Source organism: Cibotium barometz, chromosome 8 (genome assembly GCF_041138505.1).
Source record: "Cibotium barometz isolate CiBa-2024 chromosome 8, ASM4113850v1, whole genome shotgun sequence".
NCBI lineage: Eukaryota > Viridiplantae > Streptophyta > Polypodiopsida > Cyatheales > Cibotiaceae > Cibotium > Cibotium barometz.
Window position 1 is genome coordinate 29,477,048 of NC_141053.1, and position 20,941 is coordinate 29,497,988.

Consider the following 20,941-nt stretch of genomic DNA (forward strand, 5'->3'; position numbering starts at 1 on the left):
TTTTATAGCAGCTTGCTAGCATTTACATCCTTAAGAACAAGCCTATGGTAATCTCGAGATGGCAACATGGCATAATATTCTTTCTTTGTGTACCCATCCTTGATGTGAAACTTGAGCATGTACTTGTTCACTCTTTCTACCTCTTTGGCTCTCTAAAGTAACCCACCCGTCATGATAAGGAATATATGTAAATTTTCTAATAAAAAATAGCATCAACACTCCTCTTCAAAAATGACATCACGACTGATAAAATAATAACCTTTCTTTCAATTGGACCATCTTCTCATTTGAAGTATATCTAATGAAGATACATTTCTTTGACTTTGCATCAGTCCTCTGATCCGATACATGAACATATGCATCACAACCAAAAACTTTCAAGTGAATAATCTTAGGTGTAATACCGGAGAAATATTCTTGAAGAGTGATACCTTCCAAGGCCTTTGTTTTGGCAATTTATTTTTTGTAAGTATACAGCTATTTGGATAGCTTCTACCCAAAAACCATCACTCAAAGCACTTAACTTCAACATGATTCTTGCACACTCAAGTAGAGTACGTTTCTCTCGCTGCATTTTGTTGAGTGTAGGCTCTTCTAAGTTGATGTTATATCCCATTCTCTTTGCAAAATTCATTAAATGCCCTTGAGTTGTATTCTTCACCTCTATTAGTCCTTCAAACCTTAATTTTCCTTCCCAATTAAATTTTCAACTTTTCTTCAAGCTCTTAAAAACACTCTAAAGCCTTTGCTTTTATGCTTCAAAAAGTACACCCAACTCTTTCGTGAGTAGTCATCTATAAATGTGATATAATAAGATGACCTCCAAGTGATGGGGTTGGAGAGGGTCCCCAAATATCACTATGAACCAAGTCAGGCACTCCCTTTACTCTATATTATTCATTTTTTAGAAATGGTTTCCTTGCTTGCTTGCCCGTCATACATGGCTCACATACATTTGAATTCACATTTATCTTTGGAAGACCAATCACCATATCTTTTTCATCAACCCATTTAAGGGTTTCCATAACTTCAATGACTAAATCATTCATGCCTGCTAATCCATAATGGTGTCCAAATTTTACATCTTTCCATCATCTCTTACTCCTTGTGCCACAACCTTGAAGTTTCTCTTTATGTCCTTGATGAGACACTTGCAGAATTCAGCCAGACATATCTTTTTCTACAATGCAACCCACATATATAAATTTTCTAGCTAGATTATGGAACCTTTGATGTGTCCTTTTTCATTTGAGGGAAGTTGTATTGGGATATCACCATATCCCTCAATGCCTTAATGAGCACTATTATCTCCAAGGATCATGCTATCACAAAGTTGGAAAACCACTCCTTATATGTGACGATGCGCCTAAGTCAATGAACCACTCACCATTTTACCTTGTGCAGTGTGATGCCATTAGTAAGAACTCATATTTGCGCTCTCTTTGATCCATAAAGTTTGAAGATTTCCTTCCTTTTGATAAGGGAAAACTTCTCCCTCTCCCTCTTTCTTCATTAGACTATTGTAAGATCGTTTGATCTTACAATGCCTTTCAACCAAAATAAAAACAAGGACCTTTGATTGGAATTACCATTAGCAAATGATTGGAATTACCGTTAGCAAATGATGGTCCAAATTTACCTCTTCCTCAATTAGAGTGTTAAGATTTCCACAATAACAAGGACCTTTATTTGGAATTGCATTAGCAAATGGTGGTTTGAAATTACCTCTTCCTCTTGAATTAAAACTCTTATCATACCTTTACGTTTGCCTTTGTTGTCCAAATGACTCATTCTCACCTTGTGTTTACATTGGCTAGTTGGAAACATTTCTAAAATTTCCTCTTCGCGTCCTCCTCTTTCTCTTGAAGGGCTTGATCCCATGTTGCATACCTCTTCACTCCCCCTTGAACCCTTTGGGGTTTTTCCTTTTTGGGCCATCTTCTATTGAAGTAAAGTACCCGAAAGCTCTTCGAAGCTAATGTTATATTCCCAACGTGAGCAATAGGATAAGCTGTTGATGTGTTTGGGAGAACCTACCTCTATAGCCCCGTCCGAAGCACACCACCGTGAGGAGGAACTATCACCTACTGCACCACAACCCAGCATAAACACCAAATGAAGGCACCAATACACTCAATTGACGCCCCTTGATCTTTGGCTGACATAGGCGAATGTTTAAAAAACACTCCAAATCTTCTAATCAGATCCAAGTTCCTCTTTCTGACGTACTCCCGCATCAGCTCTGGCCTCAAAAACCTTTGATTTTCCCTTATAACTCTTCAGCCGACCTCAACTGACTACTAACTGACCAGATATACTCTCAGCTATGCCATCATAGATAGTTCAAATGCTAATAGAATTCTTGCTTCCAAATTCTAATGCTAACCCCATTCCAAAATGAGTCCTCCAAGATCCTCTTTTGTCCTCTAGTATTAGTTAACCTAGTATCCACAATCCAAGGACCATCCTGGACACTTTGCTGACCCTCTTATGACCTCCCTCTAACTGAAGTAGATTGAATTCTGCCTCAGCCAATATAACACAGAATTGGCTAACTCAGAACCTTCAACTAAGATAGAAACTTTCTCCAAGTGTCCTCTGACACACACATGCCTTTAGACACCTCTAGATATGAAGGGATATCGCATTACAAGCTCTCTGCTGACTACAACTGACACATAGCTACCTCCGAGTTGACTATCATTGACCAACCAACTAAATTGATATAGCTAATATAGGCTTTCTCTCCTCTGTGTCAGCTCTAGCACTTCTATAACCTCTAGACACTCAAACCAAACAAGAATCTTACTTTGTGGAGACTCAACTGACTCTAACTTGACTATAGCTGCCATAGAAACCCCATAAGACCACAAAGCCTTTTGACTGCTAATAACTGATCTCTGACAGATTTTTAACAGTCAGTTGTGACTCACAAACACTTCCCCTCAACTCAAACAAGCCAAAACAAGGTCCCTACACCATCAGCTGATTATATCTGATCCTCACTTGCTGATCCTCACTTGACTATGGCCGACTCCTACACAAACTAATCGACTAAGCTCAGATTTAACCAAGGTTAGCTCTTCACTCACAGCTTTTCCCTTAGTAAAATTCTATCCAAACAACACTGATAGAACCAAAACAAGAGAACTCTTCAATTGGCCTTCTGTGAATATAAAAAATCTACGCCACTCTCAACAAACCTGGAGAGTTGGGGATTGAACAGATGAGAGAAAACAACAAGAAATTAAGGGAACCCCACACAAGTAACCTCAATAGAAACCAGTCTTATATTCTCAACTCTATCAAGATCAACAACAACAACAGGAACTGTAGAAACATCTTGTAGGCTTCAAGTATCAAATACAACTGGGAATTGTTTTGAGCAATCCTTGATCTAGTCCAAGTTCCAACAATGATGCAATTTCTGAGGTCCTGGGACACCACCTTCCAAACAAAAGTCCATATCACCCCTACAACCCCTGCTCTGGAAACATCCAAGTCTCCTCTAGTAGTCCCCACGCCACCTTCTTCTTAAATAAAACAACTAATTTCAACAAGCTACATAGAACTTCCAAAAAAAAAACTTGATTCTCTCGCCCACTCTCTTCTTCAAAACAAAACAAAACTTGATTCTCTTTCCCACTCTCTTCTTCAAAACAAAGCTCTCACACAACAGAACTTCCTCTCCTCTGCCTCTTCACACAATGCGCGCTCTCTCCCCATGCACACCTCAATTGTTCTACCCAACCTAGTTAGCTATTCCCCATGCAACAGTCCTCCCTCCTCTTAACAACGGTTTGATATAACGACCAATACATAGGTGACCATGCAACAATCTCCTACCTTCTAAGGTTCCTAACCATACCTGATGTGTTTTTTCTTTGTCTTGGGGTTGGAGTGGACACCTCCATTAGGCATACCCCTTGGGCACAAATAAATCCTATCACTGTGTCATCCCCCATCTTTTTTATATAACCTGGTTTTTCTAGATTTTTGACATCTCAAAACCACTCACCCATAACAAATCATGTGGTTAGAGGCTCCTAAATCCACATACCATACATCATCTACATTTGTGGGTACATCTGTAGACACTGAATTCAACATGTGCTGCATAACAAACAAGTGCTCATATCTATATTCAGACTACTTACTTGAAGTGCATAATTGTTTTTCCTACAACCTATCACTTTTTATGTCACTCTACTTCTTTTGCGACATTTTGCTGCAAAGTGACATGGTTTGCCAAAATAAAAGCAATCTGTTGAACTTGATCTTGATTTCTATCTTTGCCAATTGCCTCGGCCTCTCTAGCTCCCCTTGCCTTAAGACTAGCCTCTTCCACCTATGTGTGTTTACTGTTCTGCGAATCATTACTGTCGATAATTCTAATTTCCAAAATTGCCACCACCTTGGTATCGACCATGACCTCTACCTGAATTTAAGTAGAAGGCATGTTCTAGAGTGTTCTTGATTTGGGAGGAAGATTCTTCACCCAAAGACTTCTCTTTTATGATTAACATAGATACCAAATCCTGAAATTTAGGGACATTCTCTCCTACAGAGTAATATAGGTTTTGAATGGCTTGTATTATTCACCAAGAGCCCATTCAAACAAATGCTCACCAAGTCATCATCTTTCACTGAGACATTAATAGATTCAAGGGATTCAGCAATACCCTTGATCTTTAATGCATACTCATTAATGGATATGTTCATCTTCTCCACTGTATTATGCAACTCCTTTTTTTAACTGCACCTTGTAGTGGCCGAATGGAGGCCAAAACACGCTCGAAATATAATCTGGCCTCAAAATCTCAATACAAAGTTCTTATACAAAGTACAAAGTACTACGCACCATGTAGGTACCTCCGCACATGCGAAGATAGTTCCTTAATTAGAGACATGTATCTCTCAAAGCTACCCAGGGGGTGTAGTACCAAAACAAGAAGGGGAAGAGATGATGATGCTCTTACTCGTGTACCATTTACTTTTCCTTCGTAGATTTTTTTGCTTGCCGCTCATCTCCTTTACTTGAACCAGGCTATGATACCATGAAGAAAGTATTGGGGGAGGAGAGAGCTCTTAAGCTCTTATAAGCACACACACGCGCACATAACAATGGATAAGACACACACAAAGATGAAAGGCTAAAATATCCTTCTTCTTGTTGCTCTCAAAAGAGGTCTACTAAAGATAAGTGAAAACCAACATAAGTAGTAAAGTACTATGTACAAGCGGTCCACAATGTGAACATGCTAAGTAGCTAAGCTAGCAAGATAAGTGTACCATAACTTAGTTGGACTAGGTAGGTGTAGTCCACAACTGTAGACTCACTAGTGAAGATCTGTCGTGTGTTAGTAGCTACCGAATATGCCAATGGTGTAAAGGTGGAATAGTCACCTAGGCATGTCATGAGTTTTTATCTTGTGTTGAGCTTGGCATCTCAACAAATTGCCCATCATGCTATATATCATTGGAAAGTTAAAGGTGGAATAGTCACCTAGGCATGTCATGAGTTTTCATCTTGTGTTAAGCTTGGCATCTCAACAAATTGCCCATCATGCTATATATCATTGGAAAGTGCATAACTTCTTGAATATGCAAAATTGCCCATCATGCTATATATCATTGGAAAGATCTCAAAGAGTAGATTCCCATTTTAAAAAAAATTAACCATTAGCCCATTTTACAAAAAAGAAGAAGCTAACATGACATTTCTTAGAGGGCCTTTTCGAGTCCAAGTTTTGTCTAATGTTTTATCTTGTTTTGTAAGAATATTGTGATGCCAATTGGTCAGGATGAGAAAAAATAATTTTCAACCTATATCTTTTCTCTTGGTTTGAGCGCTAAGAAGGGTAGGACGTATAGGTTTTCACAGTGGCTAGAGGCTTTGCAAGTACAGGTTAATAGCGGGCTTGCTTGGCTAGTGGAGGCAGCTTTTATTGGCTGACCAGGTTTAAAGCCTACCTTGTATGTGCCATGCACTTTTGTGTGGTGTGCAGTGACTTATGGATCTTGGGCCTATGTGTTAAAACCCTAAGATCTTTCTAGATAATTGTTATGCATAAACATGCATAAATCAGGCATAAACTCATCCACCCGACCACCCTCGAGCCCAAGGGATGCACATGAATTATAATGAAGTACATCATACCTTTACCTTGATGTCTCATACCATCAAGAGGTATAACTCCAATCCAGTAGCATGTAGCTATAGTGTGAAATGGTAGGTGAGTAGATATAATCCTCTATACAAGAGTGAAATGGTAGGTGAGTAGATATAATCCTCTATACAAGAGAACATCATATCATAACCTAGCCTCAAGATAACATAGCCTTAGTCTCCCTTGAGTGTGCCCCATGCCCCTATTATATAGGAAGGCCCTCAAGTGACTCTTGACTCTCCATTTCCCATGTGTGACCCTTGGATGTCTGACCCTAACCTTAACCCTTAAGGTTAGTCCTAACCCATGCTCCACTAGAGCTTGTTCCCATGCTCCCATGCTCACAAGCCTAATGTGGGTTAGCCTCCTAGTATATGCACACATAATGTACATATAATATACTTCCCCTCTCTCAAAACATTGTACTCTTGGAATGAAAAGAAGGAGAACTACGCTGAACAATCTCAACCGACTCCCAAGTCTCGAATCCTCTATTTCCTTATCTTTCCACCTAATTTTAACCTCAGGGATTAGTCAACTATAAAGTTTTCTTTCCCTGAATTCAAGTACCTTATTAGGTTCATGTGGAACATAGGATAATTCTTGGACTTCAACGAGTTCTTGAGGAGGAGTAACTGTGTTATCCTCACCTCCCAGTTTCCCTTTCAATCTATTGATATGAAAGACTAGATGAACTCTAACATATGGAGGTAGTTTAAGTTCATACGCAACCGTGCCAATCCAATGTATAAATCGAAATGGACCACAATATCTAGGAGATAAATTTGAGCATTTTTACTTTTGACAAAGTCTGAGAATCTTTAGGAACTTTTAAATAAACCAACGCTCATGGTTCAAAGGACCAAGTTGAGCGTCCTCTATTAGCATAGAACCGTGCCCTATCCTGAGCACTCATGATAGAATCCCAAGCTTCGGTCAGCATTTCCTACATATCATGTAAGAAATCCCTTGATGTCCTTAAGACCGACATTAATAGGTGCCCTAGGTTGATACCCATACATAAGCATGAACAGACTAAAACCAATAGCCATATGTTTAAAACTGTTATAGGCAAATTCCATCATTGGAAGATATTTCTTGTAATTTGATGCTTTTCCAGAGACATATGCACGAAGCATATCCTCTACAATCTGATTTATACACTCTGTTTGCCCATCAGATACTCCGGATTATCAAAGGAATTCATACTCAAAGTAGTTTCCTTGTTGTAAACCATTCGGAATAAAGTAGGAGAACATGGCATTATAACAACAGGAACCAGGTATCCATCAGCGGCCCGATGTACCCACATTTTCTCATAGAATTATCGGCATCCCAAGTTACCCATATCAAAATAGAGAGTCATCAACGTCTCGATGAGTCACATATGTCCATCCGTAAACCATTAGGTTGAACTAAAGTATGGAACTAGAGAAAGAAATGCTAACAAAGGAAAAATCCAAATTTCCTTAATCCAAACACAACAAGACAAACTCGTTGAACTCTAAAGAAAGAGATTTCAACAACATGTGAAAATGTCGACGAGATTACGCTCATCAATATATGCAGGCTATAAATAAAAGAAGTTTATATAGAGAATACCCACACAATAACTTTAAATGAATTTAGAAAATGAGATTGTCTTTGAATGTTGAGGTCAACATGCTATGTACGCAAAGCAACAATCTTAAGCCCAAATTATCCCATAAGATAATATATGTGAGGGATCACTAGCATCCCATGCCACTATGATACCACCCATACATACCTTATCAATTTGAAACTCCCTAGTATGCCGTCTAGGAAAAATTAATAAAATCCTATAGAAAAGGAATAAGATGGCCTTATCCCAGACTTTCACATACTAAAACCTGTCTCTATATACCTGAGACTACATCAAGAAATAACTCTTTTCGAGTACATCATTTTAGAAAAGAATTTGAATTATTGGCACCTTTCTAATGATAACTACCCAATAAACACACTAAAGCTAGGGTAAAAAAATAACTCACCTAGATACATAAGCAACTAGGTATCCAAGTTGGAATATGTACAAAAGTACAAGCAATATACTCCAAAATTAAGTGCAAAAAATGAAGGCAAATGCTATCTTCAAAGCACATGATGTTATCCAAAAGATCAAAAGATCCTTATAAACCATGGATAAAAGCATAGAAGCTCCTCGAATCCATGAAAACCATAGTTGATCATAAAAATCAATGCATGCCATCTAATGATCATTAATGATGCCAAAAGAAGCATTTAAAATTGGTAGCCAACTCATCAATCTGGAGTATATGAACGTGGTGCAAGCAAAACTCCAAAGTAAGAAAGTGAAACACATGTGTGTAGTACTCATTAAAAACCCCTAGACACAAGTGATCTAGGCAAAACCTGATGAGTCCATATAAAACTTGGAAAACATCCAATAAAATCCACCAAAACAAACAGATCAACTAACCCATGATAGAATTTATCGTAGAGGCTTAGGAAATTAAGCATAGACCACACTTAAAAAAGTGTAAAATAAATTATCATGGAACTCAATGGAGTCTTCTTGGGCCCTTTAATTTGGACGTTTAGTGAAATGCTTAAAATGCTAATCCATCTTTGACCAAGCCTAGAGGCCTAGTCCTAAAAGCATATATTTGATTTTTCACAAAAAATAAGAAAAATGAAAAAAAGGAGATCTTCTTAGATCTGGCCACCTAGGTGACTTTAAAGCTTACTTTTGGGCTGTCAGTCAGTTATCATAGCCTCTCTCTACCTTTTCGAACTCCAAACATTCCAAAAATTCATCACTTTCTTCCCCCCTTTTTTGTGTGTGCACCATATCTCTTTCTCTTTTTACATCCTCTCTCTAAAATGCCCTGCACTCCTTCTCCATGGAAAAAAGCTTCTTTCTCTACTCCAAAGGCCATAGCTAGAAGATCTGTACTCCTAAATGAGCCTTCTCTCTCCAAACCCATAGTAGTAGCCATGGCTTGCAAGGAAGAAGCTTACCATGAGCATTCTCTCTACAATACTTGGTCCTCTCTCCATAGCTAGCAGATCTGTACTCCTAAATGAGCCTTCTCTCTTCAAACCCACAGTAGTAGCCATGGCTTGCAAGGAAGAAGCTTACCATGAGCATTCTCTCTACAATACTTGGTCCGCTCTCCAAACCCACAGTAGTAGCCATGACTTGCACAGAAGAACCTTTCCATGATGTATTCTCTCTCTATATTGCTTTTAGCAGCCATAGCTTGCACTAAAGAAGCTTCCCATGATGCATTGTCTCCTTTGCATTTCCTTCTCACCATTGCCAACCCTCTCTATGTTTCTTTGGCTCCCTTTGCGGCTTCTTTCTCTATCCACAATGCAGCTCTAGAGAAGCAACCCTCATCTCCATTCTTCCCATTATTTTTTGATTCCATATCCTGCTCCTTCCACTCCTATTCAACCCAAGCTTACAAGCCTACTTTCTTGTAGATGGCACTACAAGACATCACCAATAAGCCTTCTAAGTTCCACCTTCAGGTTGATTTGGAGACAGAATACGCAGTAGGCATGTTGCACCCAATATTTCATACGATTAGCTTCGAATGCAAGGAGCAAAGGCCATTGATCTTTGGATTGATGGAAATCTTTATCCACCAGATCTAATATCTGGTGCCCCTCCACCATTCAAAAGCATTACAAGTTTTTTGAAGTTTGTTGGTGATGGTTTCAATGGCCTTCTTGGCTATTGTAGGAGATTACACATGTTGTGGCTAGATGAGGCAGCTAGAAAGAGGCAAACACAATTTGCCTTCGACCAGCTTCAAGCGACGTCGACTAAGCAGATCAATAGTTTGATGCAGAGGATTAAAGAGCTCTCAGAGGAGCTTGAGGTGCAGAAGAATAATTTAGCGGATCGTGTGCGCACAATAAATCAATTTACCGATAATGATGTTCGTTTCTTCAACACTCCACTCGTAATCTTCGGCGTCGTGTTCACCATTTCACTCACCTTCCCATTGGATATCACGCAAGGTAAAGAAAACGTAAAGCTGCTGGGTTACTTTCTAAGACAACAGACGCATGCAAGAGGCGTATTCAAACAACTAGGTAAAAAATTTTGTAAGAATTATAGCAACTTTGAGAAGCAATTAATGAATAAAGCATCTCTCATGGGTGACTCTTGTGATTGTAGGGCATGTGCAACAGCTATACTAGGATGTAACAATGCTGAGGACAATGTTAATGTCTCCCTTCTTCAGCATGTCCTTCAGGAGAAGGATATCATGGAAATGATAACAGGTTCTGGTAATGATAAGCTGCGGGAGACCCTTCATCGACATTTCTTGAAGGAAATCAAAGAAATTGTCACACCCAAAGAGATACTTGATATATGTGACTCAGCAGGTATTAGCCAGAAAGGTTACAGAGCAATGTACAGGTCAATCACTTTAGGGTTGCGACGAGCAAAGGGAGTTACGCAATCCTTGCTTCCAACACTTTATAGCTTACAGATGGCAAAGAAGTGTGCTAATGGTGATATTGCATCCATGTTTAATGGGTACAAGTGGGTGGAGGATATTATACCAATGCCAACAAACAAACCCTTTGAATACAATGCATATAACAATGTCTACATTGACATGGAAGTGCTACAAAAAGCAATGATTCAGTACTATGGCCTCACACTTGAAGAGGCAGGTGGAAATGCCGTGTTTGTCTTGAAGCTAGATGAATGTCAAGTGGTTAAAGGTCAAAGACTAGAGCGTGTTAGTTTAACCTTGATGAGCCGAGCACTTAGAGGAAAGCCTTTAGAGACCCAAGAGTTGGATGCAAGTCAAGACAGCAATAATAGGGGTCAAGGGCATAAGCAAGACTACTACGGCATTCAATCAGAGAAGAACATCTGGTGGCAAGCAGCATGGGTCCTCCCAAAAGAGAACCATGATACCTTGAGGTGGTATTTTGAATGGTCTAGCATTCAACATGTCGTCTCTTGTCAAGTCAATGGTCAAAAGCTTGATGTTCTTGGGATAGGCTGCTTTAACGTTGAATGGCACTTGGGTGGCGATCTAAAAACCTTAAAGTGTATGTTGGGTTGTAAAACAGGTGTGAATACTATATTCTCATGTGTTTACTGTTGTCATTCCAAGACAGCAGTAGACTCAAGAGTAAAAGGGAAACAACCTAGCAAAGGCAAAAGTCAAAAACAGGTGGGTGCAAAAAAAGCAATCATTTTTTATGCTGAACAGAGGAAAGGATCAAAGGTATGGCATAATGGCATATTAAGTTGTGACCAGAGCAAGCCACCTAGTCGTGACCAAGAGGACAATGCTTGGAACCCAATCTTGGACATTCCACTATGTCAAGTGCATGTGTGCACATTACATGCAAGACTCAGGATTTTGGATAAGCTATTGATGCTCCACATAAACTATGTCTAGAACATGGAGCCCGAAGATCGACGAGAAGAGTCAATACGTGCACTAGAGGGTGTACTTTCCTCTATTGGACTATATATGGGTGAAAAACCTTGATTACATAGGCTCAACAGCCTTAAGCAATAGATCATTTAATTAAGAAAAGAGAGAGAATGAGAGATTAGCATGTGAATGGCATCCTTGTGCACACAAGGGGGTCTGGGCATATTAACAGAGACACACACACACCCACACACTAAATCTACACTCCCACCTCACCCACAACTTCAAAAAAAACTTGTAACAAAAAGGCCCCTTGGGCTCACACACATTAATTCCAAGATGTTCTGCATTATTGATTGAATATGAAGTAGAGTGTTGTAGATAGCCGGCAATTTCATACACACATTCATCATAGCAACCACACATCGTGAAAATGACCATGCTCGGGATCAGAGTTATTGGGTTGCCATCACATATAATGGGTGGAGATGATGAGCATCAGGCGCATAGAAAATTACAAAAAGTCAACAAACAGTATGAAGAACATACTACGAGGACACAAGAAATATAACATTACCATGTAGTGAGTAACGTGTGTTTCTCCCCATGCCTCGACCATTTCTTCTGTAAATCTACAAGTGGCTTGTTTAAGTGCCTCAATACCATAGTCATCCACGTGAGGTCGCTCTAGAAGATCGACCATTTTATCGAAATGCACCATTCTCCCTCTATGGTGCACATTACACAAATTACTTTTAGGGCTATATAGACCATAGGCCAAGGACCCTACAGTCTAAATCTCATTGCAATTCATTCACAGATCGCCATGTTCCAACAATAGAAAAAGAAATCGCCCCTAGTTGTAGATCTACAACATTTTGAAGGTTTGCAGCTTCTTCTTTTTTTTGCTTGGGCCACTTTCTCTCACATCAAGGGCAACATTACCATGCAAAAACCACCATAAATCTCCACTCATATGAGCTTAATTTAAAGCTCCACTCTTTGGTCTTATTAATCATAATAATCAAGGCTTAACTAGTATCACTAATAGCCAATTAACTATTATGAGCAAAATTTAAGGTTGTAAATCGTAAGTTAGGATAGTATTTCACACCTGTAAACACTTACTTCTATTCAAATCACTTCATTGCTTGTTTTTGTACTTGAAAACCTTGGGCACTGCCACCAACCTTATATAAGAGTAGACAAGAGCAAGTGAGTAGTACTCATTGCTAAGGCCCTCTTAAATGGTAGTAAGCACAATAAGTCAAGTTGAAAGATTCACTAGGGGAAGGGTTCCATACTTGGGCTACATAAATGAAGTAGAATGAATCTACCAATCATAATGATGAGTGGGTAGAAAAGGATGAGCAAGAACTTTCATTCATCAGGTTACACCTAGGGCCTCACCTTATCCACCATCACATAAACTGCAAGGAACATGCTAAAGATGCATGGGAAGAGTTGAGTCAAGTGTTTGGAGGCTAAAGCCAAGAATGAAGAAATCCATCTTAAAATAGAATTCTATGGGCTAGTAATAAACTTTAGTGAGTCACTACTAGCACAATTTATTAGCAAGATGAAAAGCATACTGACATAAATAGATGGCATAAATGCCAAGATAAGAGATAAAGATACATTATCTATTCTCTTAAAAAGCATGCCAAAAGAGTACAATGCATTGGTAACTACCCTAAAGAATTTGCCATAGAACCAACCTTTGAAGGATGTGTCTCCTTTCTTCTTGAGAAGAAGAACAAGAGCTAAAGCAAGGAAGCACAACTGTGGAACAAGCACTCTTCGATAGAACCACCAAGAAACGCTTCCACTGTGGTGGAAGGATGGGACACTACCAAAGCGAATGCAAACTCAAGCACAAGCCAAAGTGCAACCATTGCACAAGAAGCTAGGACACAAAGAAGAGAAGTGCAAATTCAAGAACCAAGAAGCCAACTAGATGGAGTCTTCATCGAGCAAAGAGGAGATTCCCAACAACAGACTCTTCTAAGAGCTACATCAATAAAAACTCACAACCCAAGCTTATGTTTTTTTATCTCAAATGTTGTAAAGGTCACCAAATGAGTAAAACTAAATTCTATTGTTTCCACCACACCTCACCACCTTAAGTAGCTATGTTGGCACTAAGGAGGGTGTAGGCAATCACACCTTACCACCTTAAGTATCTATATATATTGGCACCAAGGGGGGTGATGACATTTTGTAACACCTCACATCCAATCACCTTGCAGTTGTTAACCCATTCCTAGGGTTAACAAGAGCTAACACCATTATCTTAAATCAAAGAGTCAAGGTAGATCCACCAAAGGGTCATACATTCAAAATATGAAGCACTGGTGTCAAAAGCTAAAAATTGGACGGGCGTCCGTAAATGGTGTGATGGAGTATTTATGGCAATTCCTGATTCAAGAGCGTGTGGTAGCAAGTTAGGATGAAGTCCTAAGTGATGTAATTCATGGATATATTATGAGAGTAGTCATTGTAATAGCATTAGGCCTCTTATAAGCCTAAAGTGCCCAAATGGCCATAATTTAAGTGAGTGTGAACACTTATGGCCATGTATATAAGTGAATTTCTCTCATAATACAACATACTCTCCCATTGTGCAATTAAGTAAGCCTCTTGCTAGTCTCTCTCCCTAATGCACTAGTGAGTGTGTGTGAGTGAAGTGAGGTGAGAGGAGGGACAAGTACCCGTAATACAATGCGGCGGTGTGACAACGCTCATGGGCGGCATGGTGGAATTGCTTCTCAAGGAGTTGTAGAGCTTGGAGACCTTAAGGGTTACGAACTTGATCGTTAAAAAGATCCTCACGACAGTTTGCAGTTCACCAAATAATCTCTTATTGGATGTGTTTCAAGGAGGGTTAGGGTGAGCCATAACATTTTTGGCGCCGCTGTTGGGGAGCCATCCCTTGGCTTTTCCATTGTTTTTCCTCTAATCTACACATTACCCATTTCCCATTATCTTGATTAATTGTTTCCCATGAAAAAGATGTGGATTTGATGTGTGTGATTTGATGTAAAATATCTCTCTTTTTTTATTTTGAAAAGAATATATTTTTTACTTAATTTGTTGTTTTTGTTGTTGTTAATGTGGTTTTTCATGTTCTTAGGACTTGCACATAGAGTGTATTAGGCTTAGTTTGCATCCATTGCATCAAACTATGCAATATAATGTAATTTTTAGTGAATGTTAGCTCTCTTGTTAAACATAGAACTAAAATCATTAATTTTAGCTTAATTTATGTGTTTTCTGTTGAAATTATTTGCATTAGAGTGTTAGCAAGCATTAGGAGTAGCTTAATCTTTCAAAAAATTTCTCAAAACCATAAAAAAACCCTTGAATTTGACTAATTTCTCGTAATGGACTAGTTTTTTCATTAAGGGTGATTAATCTCGTTCAAGGGATAAAAATTTTAGAAAATGTGTAATTGGGATCTTAATTGATCATGTGATATGTCGAAATTAGTATTTTTGAGTGTTTTGAGAACATCTAGATGCATCCAAACACCTAATTACATCAATTTCTTCATCAATTGGAGAAATTTGACTCTCTTTGCTTAATTGTGCCTTAAAAGAAGAGACCAAAATTAAGAGTCTAATTAATCTCCTATTTTAGATTAATTTACACATTTGTTGATGCACATAGCTTAACATTCCCTTGCTCTATCCAATGATGTGCTCATATACAAATGTTTGAACAGTGATGCGAAGCCTTTGGAAATCCCAACTGCCCCACCAAGGTACATGCATTGAACCTATGCTTAGAGAGAAAAGCTAGTCGATGGTTCATCACATTGATGCCGACGATCAAGACCAACTTCAGAACCTTAAAGTCGGCAGCCTTTATCCATGCCTTTTTAAGACAAGATGATCGGTGGAGTGCAACAAAAGAACTCTATCCAATTGAGCATAAATCAAACGAAACCATTAGAGACTTTATCCTTCGGATAAAACTCTTGGACTCACGATGTGAGTCATGGGAAAAATTAAACGATTCTCAATTGAAGAGATGTTTCATGATGGGCTTAAAGAATAATAGCTTACACAACTTGATTATTGTATCCAACCCGAAAACATTTGATCAATGTTGTAAAGAAGAAGTACGTTTAGATGACAACATGCTGGAAGATGATTATGCTATGAGATGTGACTCATCTAAACCAAGTGAAGCAAAGGCTAAAGAATGATCGATCTCGGAATTGTCATTCCCCAAATTCTATGCAGCCCTGCTTGAAAGCTTTCAATCGACATCTTTAAGAGAGGATGAAATCCTTCAAAGCCAAACATCCTTAATGCCTCTACAAGTGAGGAGTGAAATGCCTTGTGTTCAGTGCAATCACTATGACCATCCCAATCCCCATTGTGCCTACAAGGCACCTATTTTTTGTACTGCATATATTGTAAATTCTTTGATCATGATATTAAAATGTGTCCCAATTCATCAACAATTGACTCAAAACCCCCATCTCCCGTGCACCAAAAAAAAGTCCAAAGGGTAGAAACTACTTAGGAAGTAGTTAATCAAACACTTTAGTGTTTTATTGTCTCATGGACCTCATAAAGTGGCAGACTGCACAGTTTGGAATACTTCCATGCCCATAGTCACTGACACTTTGCAACCCATGTGTGAACGATGTGGAATCGATCACATGTTCTAAGATTTACCAAGATTTGTTGCTTCAGTGCAACTTGTCTTACAAAATACAACTCTTAACATATTAAGTGTACAAAATGGGCAATTGTCCATAGTACCCTTGAATGTGCTTACATGCTTATAAGCCATGGCACAAGAAATGGTCAAAAAGAACGCAAAAGACAATACCTCAACATGGGTAGAAGAACATGCTTTAAAGTAGAACCCAAAAGAAAAAGCAAAACCTTCTAAACCCAAGAAAAACAAGGGACAACAAACTATCAAAACCAAGGTTGAATTAAAGGACATGGAAAAGGAGTCTGTGGAGAACATAAACCCAAAAGGGGGACATAAACCCAAAAGAGCCAAAGGAGTCTGTGGAGAACATAAACCCAAAAGGGGGACATAAACCCAAAAGAGCCAAAAGCTACACATGATGTAGATGCATCAACCTCACTCAAACCACAAAACCCATATGTGTGACACAAGATACAAAAGCCCAAAAAAAATTTCGATCTCATCGCATAGGCAAACGTAATGAAAACCTAATGATCCAAAGAAAGTCAGAAGATGAAACAAGTTCTAGTACGTCATTAAGTGAGGATAAAACAAGTTCTGACTCTAAAAGATCTCTTACAAATCAACCCTCCAAAGCAATGTCTTTGCCGAGTGTTCTAGATGGAAGTGCTATAGGGATCATAGTCCTAGGCTCCAGTTTACTCTTGAAAATGTAGCATTCAAGGACGTCCACATTAAGCTAAAAGATGGATCTAAAACTCGACACCTATCAAGTCTTCTCTCTACAAGAGTTAGAAGAAGCAACGAAGGGGTTTGTTGTGGTGCTAGGCAAATGAGGATACAGAATGGTCTACAAAGATGAACTAAAAGATAGGAGAGTGGTAGGAGTGAAAAGGCTAAACCAGGTATCCATGCAAGGGCCTCAAGAGTTTACTCATGAGGTGGAGCTTCTGTCTCATCTTCAACATACAAACCTCGTCAATCTTTTGGGTTACGAGTTCATGCCAAAAGGAAATCTCTATGAGATCCTCCATCTTCCAGCTTCTAGGGAATGTGGTGGAGAGTGCCTTGCTTGATGCATGGTAGTGATAGCCTTCCTTCAATGCTCAAACTAGTGACTGTTTTAGCCCTTATTGCTAACACCCAATTTGGCTGGTGCTTACTTGGTCCATGGCCTTGCTCGCTTCAAGTTTGAATACATGGTTTCTTCTTCTTTGTGGGACGGCTATAACCCTACCATGGCAAGGCAATGCCTTGGCCTTGGCAATGGCCAAAATATATGGGCAGCAACCCTTATCAATGTGGGCTGCTTCCCATATATTTTGGCCATTTCCAAGGCCAAGGCATGGCTTTGCCATGGTAGGGTTTCAGGCATCCCACAAGGTAGGGTTGCATTTATGTGGTGTTGATGTATACTTTGGCTAACAAAATCGTATGTGAGGGATCATCTAACCATAGTTAGGGTTATCTTAAAAATCATGTGTGATAGAGAATTGCTAGTTCATGGCCCTTACCTCTCAATGCTTGACCGCCTTGCGAGCCTTCCCTAGCTCAGCTCTCTTTTGTTTAATTAGTGTTGGCCGTTTCTTGGACCTTGGCCATGGCCAAGGTCCACACCCATGCCTTGGCCTTAGCCATGGCCAAGGATAATGGGTAAGTAGATGGAATCATAACTAACAAAGCAAAGAGAATTGACTTAAACATCTTTGGTGGTAGGTGATGTAGGGATTAAACATCAATAACTAGTAAAAATTATGCAATCATAACTAACAAAGCAAAGAGAATCGACTTAGAATTATAAAGAAAGATTTTAAACATAGCAGAGGGTAGTGTTTTGTGACTTAATAATGCAACATCGCTTAAATGCCATGTTGAAAACCATTATTTGTTGTTATGTATAAAGTCTCTTTTAAGTTTTTACGTAACAGCTTGATGTTATGTTCTAATTGTTTTGATGCAGCTGGTGGGATACATGTTCTCCATGTAGGATTATTTGATATTTTTGTTGTGTTCACAGAATGGAGAGAAAAAGTATAGACTCATCAAATAGTGTGGGGAAACAAAAACAAATGCCAAGAAGAAAGAGCAATCGAGTGTTGCTCAAGGAACGCAACAAAGAAATTGCAGAGAAAGTTAGTCCTCCTCGGATTCCCAAGTTGAATGAGGCCGATGGATATGGAAGTGCGATGGATGAAGCGGGGAGAAAGAGCAAGTTGATGAGACTCAAATTGCAATGGATGCTTTCATGCAAATCGTGCCATATGCATCCACCTCTCTAAATGAGCCATGTGCCAGTGGGGAAGGGGACATCACCATGATTCATAGTGATGAGGCCATCATAAGGACAAAGATTATGAGCTCTACAGTCTACCCACCTATCCCTTTATGTCGCTTGATTCCACATGCCAAAGTCCGTGGACTTCGAGATGTTGTTTCTTCTCTAAAGGCATCCTTTCAACATGAGGGTTACGTGGAGAAGAAGGGGTTTTTTATAGTGTCCTTTTGTACATCACAGGGGAGGAGAGGATGGTTATTAAAGACATTGAGCAAAGTTGGGATGAGCACTCGAGGGCTATCAATATGGAGTTTGAAAATGACATCGTGCATAGCGATTAGCTGAAAATCTTACCTAGACACATGTTTTATGTCTGGGACGGAAATCACAAGATAGTGGCATGGTCATCGATCATAATAGAGAAGTTCTCTGACACATAGAGTCGGCATGTGAGAGTATTTTGCACAATCATTGATCCTAGGAAGGTGAATGAGATTGCATTGTTGATGGGACTTCAAAGAATGAATATGTAAGTGTTCTGTGTTTCTTAATTTTTTGAGAGTGTGGTCTATTTTTGGGTTGCTTGTCAAAATTTTACCTTGTCATTTTGTTTTTCTTGTGCAGTCTCTCGGCGTATGCCTTTGTGGTGTCCTCCCTCAGAGACGAGATTATCAACACTGCATTCTTTGGCTTCTACCTTGCAATGCATGTCTTGAAAGTCATTATCACCCTAGAGTTGAAGATTGCTTTAGCTTTGACAAATCTTGAATATTTTGGATCCAAAGTTGGGTGATGAATGGAAGAAGGCAGTACTCTCCTTGAAATGGAGTGAGGATAGTTTTGTTTTGTTGGAGAAGCTTAATTTACTAGCTTTGTGTGATGTGAGCACGAATGTGAGGTTGCAATGGCTTTCACTTTTTGACGCGAACAAAACTACAAAAGCTATGTTTGCTCTTCTTAAGGGTGACCACAAGTACAGAATGTGATCTTCCAACTTCATTGGCTTTATGTGTGGTTTCTTTTCATGAGTTATTGTTGCATATTAGCTTGATGTGTTTTGGTGTGATGTCCCCTCAGGTGCCTCCCAAGAGAACTTGTTCTGGACAAAATCCAGAAACGTTCTCTAGAGATTTTAGCGGACTATTATGTGTCCATCCCGAGGGGCATTGTGTTGCCATCTGATTATACACTCCAGGATTACTACGAGGAAGTTAAGATAGAAGCAAGGAGATACATGTTTCCATTGGTGAGAAAGACTAAGGTCCATTCAAGAGACAAAGAGGTGCAAGCTCTGAAGAAAGTGGATATGGTGTAGATGGTTGCACATTGTGTAGTATTCAGGTACATACAACCTGAAGAAAGTGGATATAGTGTAGATGGTTGCACATTGTAGTATTCAGGTACATACAACCTAGCCTCTCCCTTTGGAGCCCGCTTTGCATGTCTTTGAATATTAGTTGTGTTTTGGTCAAGTTTTGCATGCAACTTGACTTTGCATTTTTTTCAAAAGATATTTGAAGGAGAGCCAACTTTTGGGTGGTTTTCCTGTCTAGGAAAGGCAACGGATCTCTATGCTAATGTGGAAACCACCATGTACCCCCAAAACTTCCTTTCGCTCAGCTCACCATTGGGAGTTGGATAATTGTCCATGTTGGTTGGACATGGAGAAAAGCCACATCCTGAAACAAGAGAGAGAGAGGCATTCAAGACTCATTCTATGATGAAAAGGATGCATTGGTGGATGATCCCCCATTGATTGAGCAATTTGTGAAAACGTAATGTGAAGTATGTTATTTGTTCTTCCTAAGTTTGTTTGGGGGCTTGCAGGTGAATCTAAAAGAAAGCGGGCAGCCAGTGTTGTTGAGCCATCTGGACCACATTGATGATGACTTGTTTGCCCCAATGAGAATGATCTGGCTCGTACTGGTGGTGAGTGGGTGGCTTCCTGCGCTCTTAATTGTTATGAACATTGCATTGTGGTGTTTGTGTGATGGTTTTTCGTTGTTTTGTGCTCTTGTGCAGAGTCTCTTTCTTCGTCTACATCTACTTTGAAGCTTCGGCAAACCTCCATTTTTTTGAGAGAGCACACTATACGCTTTAATGGTATCTCTCCATGCATGACGTGGGGGCTACATTGTGATCTTCGGCAAGGCTTTTTCTAGTGGTCAAAGAGACCCAATGTTCACATGCATGCATGAGTTCTTCACAAAGAACAACCCCATGAGTGGTGTGCACAATAGGAAAGGAAAGCATGTCCCATGGGTGGCGGTATACTTTGTTATGTTGGACCTCCCATTTGGAGGGAGTCTCCATGGGAGTGCATAGAGGCCTCCATGGGATATATCCATTTATGGTCTGTCCTTGGCGGCTTCTTCTCTTTTCGATAGTGGTGGTTGGTTGATGGTGGTGTCCTACATGGC